The 15,382-nt window shown below is 35.5% G+C and overlaps 1 protein-coding gene across 1 annotated transcript in view; it reads right to left on the minus strand.

Annotated features, from left to right (window-relative positions):
* Positions 1-13,896, minus strand: part of ppp1r1b (protein phosphatase 1, regulatory (inhibitor) subunit 1B) — a gene marked incomplete in the record, with an annotated part of 60,966 nt that extends 47,070 nt beyond the window's left edge. The window contains 2 exon segments of the mRNA XM_024272189.2: positions 9,715-9,835; positions 13,485-13,896.
* Between the last annotated feature and the right edge of the window lie 1,486 nt (positions 13,897-15,382).

A 15,382-nucleotide genomic window follows, 5' to 3' on the forward strand; every position in this document is an offset into this window, starting at 1 on the left:
GGGGAGCTCCCAGCTGGACCTGTCAGATGGCATCGCATCCACCTCACTGATCACCCCCCGGACGACCTCCGCGCGTCTCCCCAGCTCCTTTCATCTCCTCGCGCGCGCGCTCCTTCTCCATCACCTCTTCCTCCTCCTCGGCCTCCATGGAGTGACCCGCCGTCCATCAAAGTCACGAAAGTGCTCCAAACTTTGAGCGGGACTCCATACAACTCATTTGTTCTCAAATTTGAAGCATAATTCGTGAATAATTTGCGTAAAAGTTTGCTTTCACTGTGAGATTTTGGTGACGATTCATTCAAACATATTTCTGAGAAGGTGCTAAAACCACCTCGCTGCGTCTGAGTGACTTCTCCAGCCTCCCACCCGCCGCACTGGAGCTCGCGCTATACACAGGATTCCATCCCGGGCTTGGCAGGGAAGGGTCTCTGGGTAGGTGGAGAACAATCGTCTCTCCTTGGCTCCTGACAGCCAGAAAACACAGCGAGCTGGCACGCTCTCTATGGGAAAAAAAGAGCGGGAGTGACAATGGAGATGGACACACACATATGAGCGCCCTCGCTTCTCCCAAAACGGGTTCTGATGGGAGTTGTGGGATGACAGGCTCGTTCTGCGAAGTGGATGGGGAGACCTCGTGAAAATAGTCTGTAAAAATGACCACGGCGTTAGCCTGCTGTCAGACAGACCGACAGATTCGGCGGGAGGGAGGAGGAACGAGGAGGCTGGCGGAGCCGCGCGGATGTTTGCCATGCAGCAACTTCTGCAAACTCGCAGGGGGATACACGTTCAAGAGCTCCTGCACGCGTGCACGCGTGTGTGTGTGTTTGGACAAGTGTCCTCAGCACCTTAGCTATTTGTCGATGCGCGCGGATGGCACGCATGTGTGCGCATGGATGTGCGCCTTTTACGCGCGAGCGAAGATTGAGAGGGAAAGAGGTGGGAGAGGAGGGCGAAGTGTGTTTGTGTGCAAAAAAAAAGGAGACGGGGGTGGAGGAGGGAGGAGGGGGGTGCACGTTTAAATTCTGCGACATCTGTTCATTACAACTGGAGTGTGTTTATTTTTATACAGCCAGCCACAAGCCGCGAGCTCGACTGGCACTGCTGGTTAATGTAACAGCCTTAGACGGCGCAGCAAATGAAATATTAACGGACGCGCGAGGACAAAGAAGAGTTGGAGAAATGTTCATCCTTACAGCTTTTATTCTGAAACATACACAACCAATAAGCCAAATTCTGCTGCGCTCAAATGGAAAATAAACCGAGTTTCCATGTGACCTCTTTGTTAAAGGAGCTGAAGTGTATAAATTATTTGTTCAAGCAGGTAAATATTCATTCAGACACGCTTGCTTTTGTTTATTAAACAGTTTTCTTTTGACTTCTTTAAACCTGTTGACTATAGGCTGTGAATCGTTACTGGGTGGCGGTCCGATTCACGATTCTTAATCCTTTAACTGCCAGAAATGGTGGCGAATATTTAGAAAACATGTTTTTAAAAAATAGAGATTAAGTGTAATATTCCCAAAGGTACGGAGCCCCTAAAGGGACGTTGAAGAAAAAAAAAAATGAAGCAAAAATATATATATATATATGGTTTGATGCTTACCAGATAGTAACTGGTGCACACCAGATAATAACTAGATTTTTTTTTTACTTCAATTTTTTGGGAAAACAAGTTTTCATTTACTCTCTGGTGCACACCACCTATTAACTAGAACATTTTTTTCTAAAAATAGAAAAAAAAATCCAGATAGTAGGAAAGGCAGATATAGTAACTGGTGTGCACCAGTTACTATCTGGTGTGCTCCAGTTAACCAGAATTTTTTTTACTTTAATTTTTTTTCTATAGAAAAAAAAGTTTTTTTTTATTATTACTTCGATAGCTATGGAGCTCAATTGGGGTCAAATTATTTAAAACCCAAATAAAACAAATTGAAAAAATTATTGGTGTTTTGGCACAAAAAATATGTTATAAACTGTTGATGTTCTAAAACAAACTTAATTATTTTTAGTTTTAAATGTTCCATGTTTTAGGTTTCAAAACTCAAATTTCAATTTCAAAACTTTCAACTTTTTTTTTTTTTTTAATCTAAAAACTTTGATTTTGATTGGTCCTTCGTGTTAGCCCCACCCCAACGCGCCACAATTGGGCCAAAACAAACAGACAAACAAAAAAACAGAGTACAATGAAAAAAGAATCTGAAACTGAAAAAAGTTTTGAAAATAAAATGTTGAGTTCTGAAACCAAAGAATATAAACATTTGAAGCTAAAAAAAATGTTTATTTACTGTAGAATAGCAAAAGTTTTTTTAGACATTTTACTTTTTTTTTTGGGCCAAACACTCATTTTTTTTCAATTTGTTCTATTTGGGTTTCAAATAATATTAGCACCAATTTAGCTCCATAGAGTCCCTTCAGGGGCTCCGTACCAAAGGAAGAAACAGCAGAAAAAAACACCTTTTTTGGTGATTTTTTTTCTTTTTTGGGTAGTTAAAGAGATAATATCTTTGTAGCTGTGTGTACATTTTCACTGGATGCATGAAAATTTAAATTATATGTATTAAATTATACTTTTATTTAGTAAAGGAGATCAGAATCAACAAAACTGATACAAACACAAAGATTTAGATGGTGTTTGTCAATTTAAACTTTTTTGTTCAGTTCAGCAGTAACATAAAAATCACTGTTGCTTTCGATCATTTAACTACAAAACCTAAAAAAATGTTCTCCAATTTTAAAATTAAATGAATATTTATAAAGATTGTGAATCAGCGATCTAAAAAATTACGAATATTCATACTTTTGCGAGTATCCGAGCACTTGGACGCTCGATACAGCCTTACAGTTGATTATTTCAGAGAACACACACACACAAAAAGCACAAATCTCTTTATGAGAGTAAATAAATGTTCTAGAAGATTCCTGCTGTGCAACACTTGACCTCTGGAGGCCGCAGAACAATGTTTCATCCATGCATCTCGACCTTAGTGACCCCCCCTTTTTTAATGCTGCGCTCTAGAATGGCGCTCATGGGGACGAATCTGCCTGCAGGCGCTCAATATGTCCCAAAAACAGAGGTGTGACAGGTACGTTAGTCTTCACAAGGCAATAATAGGTTATCCGTGGTGTGGATTAAGAATAAAGACACCAGATTAAAGGTTTAAAGGGTTCAGATTAACAGGGAGTCTGGCTCGGAGCAAAAGGGAATTAGAGTGGCATTAACGGCTCCGGTGCTTCAGCACATTAGTGATGCAGAACCATGTGGCTGCAGAATGAGGACCAGCCCCCCCCCCTCATCATCTTCCTCTGTTATTGCATTCATGACAATGTTAACATGTCCAGATGCTTTGTTATTCATGGCCCATTATCAGAGGTATAATCTGATCATCACCTGTCATTCGACAATGTCACTTTCTCTTTATTCAGAATAATGCCTTCCAAAGCCGAAATCTTCTTAATTAATAATTACATTTAACTGTTCTTAGTAGAAATTGTGACATTTTTTTATCATAAATCTAAACCTAAAAATTGAATGAAATTTAAATAACTACATATATTTGGGTTTTTTTATGATTTAAAACTTCACAAACCAAATATATTTAACCCTTTAGATTGCAATAAAATGTTGATTAATGCATCAAAAGTATTAAAAGTTTAAAGGAAAGTCAAATTATCTATTTAATGTGAAAGAAATGATATAATTCCTTAGGATTTTGACAGTTTTTGTCAAAAACATGTTAAATTAAGAAATAAAAACAAAACAAAACAAAAAAATCAAAAATAATCTATGGAGTTAAATTGGTGCCAATATTATTTGGAATCCAAATAAAACAAATTGAAAAAAATATTATAGTTTGGCAAAAAAAAAAAATAAAACAGTAAATTGTCTAAAACTTTTGCTGTTCTAAAAAAACTTTTTGTTTTTTAGATTTAAAAACTCAAAATTTCAATTTCAAAACCTTTTTTCTGTTTCAAATCTTTTCATCATTTTCAAAAAATTTTTTTCGTTTTCAAATTTGAAAATTTCAGATTGAAAACTGTTTGGTGCGTTGTGGCACGTTGGGGTGGGGGCTAAAGCGACATTTTAAAGACGCTAAAAAGGATATTTTTGATGTTTCGACATTTTCTAATGACGTTTTTGATGCCTGTATGTGACACAATAAGATGGCGTTTTGGACGGGTTAGAACGGCGTTTTGGACACGCAGTTTGCACCCGTCTTAGGACAACTTCAGACTATGATATTATAGACAATAAGGACATTTTCTGAGCATCACAATTTTCAGAGTCAGTGAACGCACCGGGACTGAAGTACCACCCTCATCGATTTTGATTGGTCGTTCGTGTTAGCCCCGCCCCAACGTGCCAAAACGGGGCCAAAAGATTTGAAACTGACATTTTCAGATACGAAGACAAAAGAAAAAACAGTTGAAAAATAAAACTCTTTAAAACGGGGAAAAATGAAATTGAAATTTTGAGTTTTGAAACCCCCAAAAAATTGACATTTAAGCTGAAAATAATTTAGTTTATTTCAGAATAGCATAAAGATTTAGACATTTTCCTTTTCTTTATTTGACAAGCACCAATATTTTTTTCAATTTGTTTAATTTAGGTATCAAGTAATATTGGCCCTAATTTAGCTCCATAATAATTTACCATTACATGTTGTTTAAGGTTAAAATAAGATTTTATTTAAATTCTTACTGCCCTAATGGAAATAAAAGTGAAAATTAATGTTAAATAAATTTGTAAAATGTCATTTTTTGTGTCAAACTCCAAACTGACTGTTTTAAACAGCAGATTACTGTAAAAATGTCAGACAAATCTCCTGTTTTATATTAAATAACAACATTTTCACAATAAAATTTACATTTTTATCATTGTTGCCATAAATTGACAGTAAAATTTGTGCTGAAATTAAAACTTTTTTTAATGAAAACCAGAGAATGTTGTACTAATTCAGTTGAACCAAACAGATGAGAGGCGGAGCTTCAGGTCCAGGTCTGGAAAAATGTTGACCAGAACTAAAACTTGAGGATTTACTTTTACCTTAAACATGTTTTTGTATTTCCTAACATGAACTACTGTTAAGTACTTTAGGAAAATCCTTAAACTTCAAGAACTTTTATGAAAAATGAATGTGGATAAACCTCAGGTTAACACATACACTCTGGATCATGTCTGGTAAGTTTTATTGGTTCAGAGCATAAACAGTTTTCTCGACCAGAAATAGAACGAATCTTAATGCAGCCTTGTTTCCATGCCAACAAGTATGAACAAAAAAGTTGCAATTAAAACTTTTTGGTGCAACATTAAGACAGCAGCAGAGGGCATCGAGGAGCAGATCCTCCGAGTATCAGATCTGAAGCTGCTAAATATGCATTTATTGAATATTATTTCTAATGAGGTCTAATTTCTAAGGTGTCTCACAACTCTTAGCTAACTTTCTTTGTTTGCAGAGTGGCTGCATAAGCCAGGAGAGATGTGAAGACATGGACTCTCCTCCAAAGCCTTCCTCCTAAGCATCCCAGGATTAAAGGGATTAGCAGGCAAGGCAAGCACTAAAGCTGGCTAATTCTCACCCAAGCACAGAGAGCCACCCAGAGCCCTGTGGAGCGCCGTTTCAGCTCAGAGCAGCTGTGTGGTGGAGGGGGGGCGGGGCTGCTTCATCCCAGGAAAACTGAAATTACAGATTCTCTCAAGCGCCTCTTTGTTCAAAAATATATTTTTTTTGATTAGTGGCACGTAATTAAACCTCTGCACCAAATACAGAGTATAAACTTACCTCACTTTAAATAAAAATCCTGTCATTTAATTGATTCATCTATTGGAGGAGTGTCAAACTCAATCCCACAAGGGGACAAAATCCAAAACATAACTTAGGTCGAACAGGATAAACATTTATGAAACACTCTAAAACTACATTTTTAAAACTTTAAAACCATAACTTTTTAACATAATTCTGAACTACATATAAAGCATTACCTGAGATGATGCTAATGTGAATGCTGTAAGCTGAATTTGGATGCTAAATATGCTGAAGCTATTAGCTATTAGCCAAATTAGCTTAAAAAACGAAACAAAAAAAAGTAGGTTAGTCAAAACAGCTAGCATGTAGTTGAAAAATTAACTAAACTCCAAAACACCCTAATAAACTAAAAAAGAAACCCTAAATTAGCCTAAACAGCTAGCATGGGTTATATATGACTAGAGGTGACATGCTAGCTTGTTGCCATTTGGACGCCATATTGGATAGGTCTAGATGTCTCTTCACTGCTGTGTTACAAGTGTACAGAGCTGCAAAAACAAGAATGTGACTTTTCACTAGTAAATTATTACTGTCAGCTGATAAAGGAGAACTTCTAGAAAACATTTGAACGAGATCTGAGTGACTTTACTCTCAATAATGAATGTTTAGGCTGATCTTGTAGCCTGTTCAAAGTCAATGGCAGTTTTAGACTTTGCACTATTTCAACGTTTTCTGCAGGACCACCGATCTTTTGGTTTTGATGATTGTATTATGTCTATGTGTGTTAGACCTCAGATCAGACCAAACGACTCGCTGGTAATTCGATTACTAAGTGGAGAAAAATAAACTCAGTAGCGAAAAGGGAAGAGTCCATCAGCGCTGAATTCCCGTCCTGAGTGGACCGGGACGTGTTGTCTGAGAGACCGTCTGCCTGCTGTCACGTTGGTGACCGAGTCCTTCTGATAGTTTCTGGGTGGGATCCACTTGTAGAACGAGATCCCCCTCCCAGCATTGCTGCTCCCGCAGAGTGAATTCTTCCTGTGGTGTGACGTCTCGACCGGCTCCGATCCAATAATAAATCACCGCCGCTGCTTGCTTTAAAGCGTGTCTGCATGGATGTAAACTTCTAATGATTGATTGTATTGAACATGAATTTTTTTTGATTGTTTGAAATAAACCATTTCTGATCTTATCTAATCTCATCTCATCTAATTTAATCTAATCAAAAGCAACGTTATTACCTAGAACGATTTCAAACATACAAGGAATTTGTCTTGATGATGATTATGTAATGTAATGTATTCTAATGTAATCTAATGTAATCTAATCTAATGTAATGTAAATTATTGTAATCTAATCCAATCTAATCTAATGTATTGTAATCTAATGTAATGTATTCTAATGTAATCTAAAGCAATCTAATCTAATGTAATGTAATCTAATCAACGGTAATCTAATCTGATCTAATCTAATCTAATGTAATCTAATGTAATATAATCTAATCCAATGTAATCATAATCTAATCTAATCTAATCTAATCTAATCTAATGTAACATAATGTAATCTATTGTAATCTATTGGCATATAATGTAATCTAATGTAATCTAATCTAATCTAATCTAATCTAATCTAATCTAATCAAATGTAATCATAATCTAATGTAATCTAATCTAATCTACTGTAATCTAATCTAATGTAATCATAATCTAATGTAATCTAATCTAATCTACTGTAATCTAATCTAATGTAATCATAATCTAATCTAATCTAATCTAATGTAATCTAATCTAATGTAATCATAATCGAATCTAATCTAATCTAATGTAACATAATGTAATCTATTGTAATCTATTGCCATATAATGTAATCTAATGTAATCTAATCTAATGTAATCTAACCTAATCTATCTAATGTAATCTAATCTAATGTAATCTAATCTAATGTAATGTAATCTAATCTAATCTTATCTAATCTAATGTAATTATAATCTAATGCAATCGAATCTAATCTAATCTAATCTAATCTCATCTCATCTAATGTCATCTAATCTAATCTAATGTAATCATAATCTGATGTAATCTAATCTAATGTAATCTAATCTAATGTAATCTAATCTAATCTAATCTAATCATAATCTGATGTAATCTAATCTAATGTAATCTAATCTAATCTAATATAATGTAATCATAATCTAATCTAATGTAATCTAATCTTATAAAATGTAATGTAATCTAATCTAATTAATCTATGTTTCTTGTTAAACCAAAATGAAAAGACAAAATATGTTTATATTCAACAAAAGTTAACTTTATATCAATAAATTAAATAAAATACACAAACTAAGTACTGCAGTTATTTAAATTCAGTTCACTATATTAAATCTTTGTACATTTCATTTTATCAGCCACAAAACCGAGTTGTCTTTCTGACACTCAACAATAAAACGTGTTTAATTCACCAAATTAGAGGATTAACACCAAATATTCATTTGAATCCACATTTGAGGACACCTGCAGTTACAGTGTGATGCGCTCACATTTCCCATCATCCTTTAGTATATAATCTGACTCCTCACAAAAATGTTTGTTTCTCTAAGACAAATATCATTTTTCCCTTCATCTGTCATGAGTTAATAACAGTTTACCCCAAACATTGATTCTTTCATTTCCTATTATGCAAATGTTCTTTTTTTAAGTATATTTCTTTGTTTTTTCTCCTAAAAAAAAATCATTATTTTTTTCTCTCTTTAAATTTGGGTTGGAGCGGGCCGAGTGTGTCTGATTTGGTGGGATTTTGGGAGGGAGTTTTGTTTGTAAATGTTGCTGGGTGCGCGGCGCTGACAGCTCTGCTGACGGGGCCGCGCTTCCTGTCAGTCAGCCTGGTGCAACAGCTTGTTGAGGTCCGCCGACGCTTGCTTTTAATTGAGCCTCATTTGCATAGAGAGACTTCTGCAGGCGCTTGCTTCACAGGATCAAGTCGCAAGGCAATTCCTTTACTATGTTTACCAACAAGAAATGATAAAAATATATATTTAGTCCAGATATGTTTTTAAAAAAAGTGTTGAAAATACGTCATAAATACTATACAGTGTGTTTTGGATCATACATTTATACTTTATTTTCTATATTTATTCAATGTTTTATGAACATAGAGGTTTAATCAAAATTATTTTTGGATATTTTTAGTTTGCTAATGGATTAAAAAGTGAAAATACATTCACATTTTACAATCTACAAATGTTTTCTTCTTTTATTATAGAAAGCAACTCAATAGAGATGAACTACAGACAATAAACTTTTATAAAATTGGGTCATTTTCTCAATAATTGAAGTTTTTAGACCAAATTTATTTAGAATATTACAGAACAATAATGAAAAAACCTGCAGTTTTGTAACTAAAGCTACAAAAATATTAACTAAAGTCTTTATGTTTTAGATAAAACATCAAAACCTAAAATATATGGAGGAATTAAAAACAATAAGAGAAAAAAATATAGTATTTTGTGGAGCGTTTGGCATTTTTTGTGTTTTTTTCTACTAAACAACATGCCCAACGCAATGTGCATTGTGATATAAATTGTAATTGACAAAACATGAAAAATGGTAAACAATTACAAAAAATTAAAATACAGGTTCTTAAAAAGATCCCAATGGAAAATTGTGAGACAATTCACAGCAAAAACTGCATTTTTTAAGAGTTAAACGCAGCCAAACCGTGAAAATTCTACTTTTTAAGTATATTATACTATACAGTATTTTGATCCACTCAAACATTTCTGATTAATCCTCTAAAAACCTTCACTGTCACCAGCAGCCCCTCCCATACCCATGAAAACGAGCAGGTTCTCACCTGCTGATGTCACAGAGTGTCTGCTCTGCTAGCTCCGCCCCCAGTCTAACACTCAATTTCTGCACTGAATTTGTGGTGATCAGCAAAAAAACTTTCATTTTAGATGCAGAATACCGCTTACCTTCAAGCTTTGTCGTGTCTTCAGTAAATTCCAGATCAAACAGAGTTTGTTACTTTAGAGGCGGGGCTTCTGTAAGACCACCCTCCGCTGGTACAGTCATGCAGACGTTATGTGCATCTATCTATAAAAATAAAAATAGATGTTTATGTTTATGAAAGAAACACTCTAGGATGACGTCATGAAATGGGCGGCACCCACACGCAGGGGTGGGCGGAGCTTCAGGAAATGAGTCGTTTTCCTTCCGGGTAGGAAAAAACTAAAAAATTAACTAATATTTCATAAATAATTTGTTTTTTAGTGTTCCAAAAGTAATATATGACCATATATATGGATATATTTCAATCTAAAAGGCTTAAGAAAATCATGTAATGGTCCCTTTAAGGGTTTATTGTCATTTGTACGTGTTAAAGGAAAGTAGAGTTAGCAGCTCTTGAGTCAGGATTGTTACAGAAATCAACAAAAACAACAAAACTTGAATCATAAATAAAAATACGAATAGAAATGAAAAAAAAAAATTTAAGAAAGAAGAAAAAATGAAGACTAATGAACACCATTTTATCCCAACTTTTTCCTTATTTTGCATTGTATTATTTTTGTGTGATATTTTGTTATATTGTTGGTATTTGACTTAATTTGCCTCTTTATCAGAGATGGAACAACATAATGTATTGTATTAATTCAGGGGGTCAAATTTGAAGACAATTTTAAAGAAAAAACAGTTAGAAAACATCAAGGAAGTGTAGCAACATCGCTAAAAAAGATGAAAAAACAATAAATACATTACGATTTTGTTATTAAAAACGGATATTTTCATCCTCACTTCCTTCATTTTTTGTTTTTTATTGAGTGAAAATATATGTTAAAGTTTGTTCTGCTCGTGAAACTAACTAATTATAAAAAAAACAAATATTTACAACGGAGTATTAGGGCCACCGAAAAAAAAAATAGTTTTATTAAAAGTTTTTTTCTTGTAAAATTGCAAATTTAAATCTTGTAAATTTATGAGTCTTTTCTCTTAAATTTACGGCTTTAAACCTTGTAAATTTACAAGATTAAAAGTCATAAATGTAACCTAAGACTTTTAAAGTTATATATATATGACTTTATTCTCAAAATTTAGCAGTTTTTTCTCGTAAATTTACGAGATTTAAAGTCGTAATTTTAAAAATATTTTTTTTTATAAAGTGTCCCTAATACTTTGTCGTAAAGATTAAAAGCTAACGTATATAAGAGCGCTTCAGAGTAGCAGAAATCCTTGTGTAATAGCAAAAAGTTGTATATTATATTTCTCTGATTAAAAAAAATAATAATAAAAAGAAGATTTTTTTAAAATATGAACTTAATTGAAATGTTTTAAAAATTTAATTGACTCAGTCTCTTTATTTGGGAATAAGACATGAAAAAATGTATACATTTATAGGAAAATTAGAAACAGAATCAAGATTTTAACGTATTTTGTGCTTCAAAACCCCATTTTTGTTTGTATTTTGCCCATTTTAAACGTTTTATGAGGGTCAGAACAACAAAAGCAACTAGTTAGAAAGAGGCTGTTGCTACTTTGTTCTTTTAATACAATCTAAACCAACAACCATCCACATCGGCGCCTCCACCCGCAGTAAAAAACCTGCATCAGCTGCTCCAAAGTTGGTGGAACACAAACGCAGACAATGAGAGGCGGATTTCCCAGCAGCGCATCACAACAAACCCACACTCATTTATCTTAAGTTTGGGTGCACTTCAGAGACCTAAAGCAAGCAAACGACATCCATCTCCGCTCGTGTTCGGTAAACAAGAGGAAAGGCAGTCGGAGGGTCCGCGCTCGGGCACGTGCTCTGCAGCCGGCAGAGGACAATGCGGAGCTGGCAGAGCCGGAGTCTCGTGCCAGAGGGAATAGAGTGCCACATGGTGCCCCTTTAGAGCGGGGCCAGCCTGGAGGGGGGATGTGAGGCATGTGTGTGTTTGTGTGTGCGTTGACCATCCACACACAATCTCAGACAATAGACCTTCAGGTTGTTGTGGGTGAAATTGGTTGTAGGTGCATGTGTGAATGGGGTTACAGCAAGGTGGGGCACATGTGTGTCTGAATAGAGATGGGGGGGGAGTCCCAGTTCTCTTTTGAATCTTAAATTCCTCAACATCTGTTCAATCCTTTTCTGCAGCGGGCTGTGATTCTCCGTGTTTGTGTGCGTGCACGCTCCGCTGAAGGTGCTGGTTGTTACCCGCACCTTAATTAGGAGGAGACAGAGACTCATTTTCAACAATACTTGCAGGTAATGTGAAGTGTTCACAGTGAATGCATAAGCAGACCCGTTCACCTCCAACACCCCCCCACTGCAACCTCAATTACGACTCAAGTTCACCGTCTTTGATCAAAAAACAGGATGCATGTCGCCCCCGTTTGGCCCCCAAACAACAGAGCGTTCCCCTTCATCAGCTGGAGTTGGTCAAAAACGGTTCTTCTGCTGGAGATGTGGGTTAGAGCTAACGCGCCGTACAGGAATGCAGAATGACAGAAGAATTTGGGGATGAAATATTCAGGTGCTGAGTGCCGTCTTCTGAGGGAGAATTTCAAAGTGTCTGCCACAAACAGCTGCGAGGCCACAGGGCCCCGGTGGAGAATATGCTTTCGGAAACACTTTGAACATTTTCGCTGTTTACCGTTTCAGATGATTTTAAAAGGAAAAATCTGTTCCTTTACTAACATCATCTGACATGAACCTAAGGCGGATTATCCAGATACAAGATTTCCCATCATGCTTCGCTGAGATGGGTGGCGGGACAATTTATTGTAACTGAAATGTAATTAATTTCAGAATTTGTGGTTGAAAAAACATTTGATTTTAGTTCATTTTGATCAAGAACATCCTTCTTTAAGTTCCGCCCACTGTAGTTTTTCCACATCAAAATAATACAAATGGAACATTATTAGTTATAATCGGTTATAATTTCCAGAAATTATTCGATTCGATTCTACTTTTTTTTAATTCTTCAGTTCTGTTCAATTTTGAGTTTACACATTTATACACATTAGCTTAGAAATACATTTATTTAATTTGAATATATTTACATTAATCTGATACAGTTCACATATTTTTAAATGTATTAATGAAAAAATGAGATTGTGAATATCATACAGTGTTACATAGGTTCTCTAAAGGAAAAGTTCTAATATTGTAAACAGTGCTGCTTCTCCAGGAGGATGTTTCAGTTTGGCCACTAGATGGCGATCGCGCTGTAGAAGTACACTTTATCCAAGAAGAAGACAACAGTATGAAGGAAAAAACGAAGTTTTAGACCACAAATAGCTACTTTAAAAATTATTCCCTTAAAAGAGTTTGGAAAATTATTATCTGTCAGTAAATAAAGATGTTCATTTAGTCAAAAATTTATTTTTTTGTTCGACCGAGAGTTAGCATTAGCCGTCCTATGGGAAATTCTATTGAACGTTAGCATCAAGCTAGCGGACTTTAGCTTTATTTGCTAAATAGATTTCTATCGTTTGTGAATTGATTATTGATCTGTTAAGCTTAAATTGATTTAAATTGACTAATCTTTTTTTTTTCAACCCAGCCCTAATTATTATTAGCCTAGTAATGGGTGAAGGGAATCTATTTTATGCATTGATTATGATCCATAAAAGATTCTGAATCATTTCATGAATTTTAAATAATCTAAAAATGTAAATGATTTAAAGTAAAAGTAATAAGTGGAACTAAACGTGAAGCGTTTTTCACTCTGACATTTTTGAAGAGCAAACAAACATGACCGACCTTCCAGATCAAGATCCGTCCGGCCCGACTTCACTTAAAGCGACTGTATGGAAGCAATATGGCTTCCACTGTGTCAAGGGACAAGTGTAAGTTATGTAACACCAAATTTAAAGATGTCGGAAACACAGCAAATTTGCAAAATCCCAAGCTAGCTAGACACTATTTATTTAGCTTGATGTGAGTAAAAGAGCATTTTATTAAAGATGGTCTAATGAAAAATGGTAACATTGTATTATTTAAGGTTGTTGAGTTCAGGGAAAATGTTGATGCAGTGAAAGATTTTTGATTAAAGATTCTTCATGTCAGAATTTTTATGTTCTCAATAAAAGTTAAACAAGTAAACAGCCTCAAATAGATCAATCTAGTTGTCTGGTCTTTTCTTTACTAAAAAATGCACTTTGGTGGAGTAAAGTAAAGAAACAAAAAAAATAAAATAAAATAAAATAAAATAAAATAAAAAAACACAGGTCTGGTATGTACAGAGCCCCTAAAGGGAAAGTGTGTGTTTTTTTTTCTAAAAAAATAAAAATAATAATTATGATTACTATCTGGTGCAAACTAGATTGTAGCCAGATTTTTTTCCCAGAAGAAAATAGATAACTGTAACATAATTTTTTTTACCAGAAAAAATTCTGGTAGTAACTAGATTTAATTTATTTTATTAAAAAAAAAAGAAAAAACATAGTAACTGATACTTATCAGACAGTAACTTGTGCTCACCGGATAGTAACCGGTGCTCACTAGACAGTATCTGGTGCTCACCGGATAGTAACCGGTGCTCACCGGATAGTAACCGGTGCTCACCGGATAGTAACCGGTGCTCACCGGATAGTATCTGGTGCTCACCGGATAGTATCTGGTGCTCACCGGATAGTATCTGGTGCTCACCGGATAGTATCTGGTGCTCACCGGATAGTAGCCGGTGCTCACCGGATAGTAACCGGTGCTCACCGGATAGTATCTGGTGCTTACCTTATAGTACTTGGTGCTCACCGGATAGTAACCACGAAAGAAAAAAAAATTGAAAAAAGTTGTTGTTTTTTTGTGGCCCTGTAAGGACACATTGATAATCATTTTTTACTTAAATCATTTCATAACTAAATTTTTGCCTCCTGAATCGTTATCGAATTGAATTGTGAGGTTCCTCAAGGTTTCCACCACAAATTAATGGAGCGTTATACCACACTGTCACATGTCTTTGCAAAACCTATAGCACAATGGATGGTAATGATGGATAAATCATTTTCAGCTCGTTTGTGTTGCACGCTGTGATATTGATATTTGATCACTTTTAATAAATTTGTTTCATTTTGAATCTATTTTATAATAGTATATCTTCAATAACATTTAGCCTCAAATAGATCAATCTGGTTGTAATTTAAGTCGATTAATTGATTTGTCGATGAATCGTTACACCCTCAGGATATTCACTTGTATGTTTTTGTTTTGAATAAACTATCTGAGCACACTCATCCGGAACCTCTTCCTCAGACGCCATCCTCTCGGCAGTCCTCACTAACCTGCTGCCAGTCTTACGCCACCTTATGCCGGGCCTGCCAAACTTATGTCACATCAGAGGAGACCCCGGTGTCAACTCCTCACCGCACACATGCCAGCCCGCTGCCCTCCACTTGCCAACCTCATGCTACAATGGTGGCAATCCGCAGACAACAATATGCCAGTCGAGGTCCTCTGTTTGGCCCGGACTTCAAAATCCCTGGGTGGCGGCCTGCGGGCGGCGCTGGATGGAAATAGGAAAAGGTCAAAAGTTGTTTGTGAATTTGGGGTTGGAAGAAAAAGTTTGGTGAAAATTAGCGGTTAGATCCTCAGATTAGCTCCAAATCTGCAGCCTGAGCCCCCTCACCTCTGTCTGTCTTCCTCCTGATGCCTGCTGGCAC

The sequence above is a fragment of the Oryzias melastigma genome, linkage group LG8 (assembly GCF_002922805.2).
Source record: "Oryzias melastigma strain HK-1 linkage group LG8, ASM292280v2, whole genome shotgun sequence".
Taxonomy (NCBI): domain Eukaryota; kingdom Metazoa; phylum Chordata; class Actinopteri; order Beloniformes; family Adrianichthyidae; genus Oryzias; species Oryzias melastigma.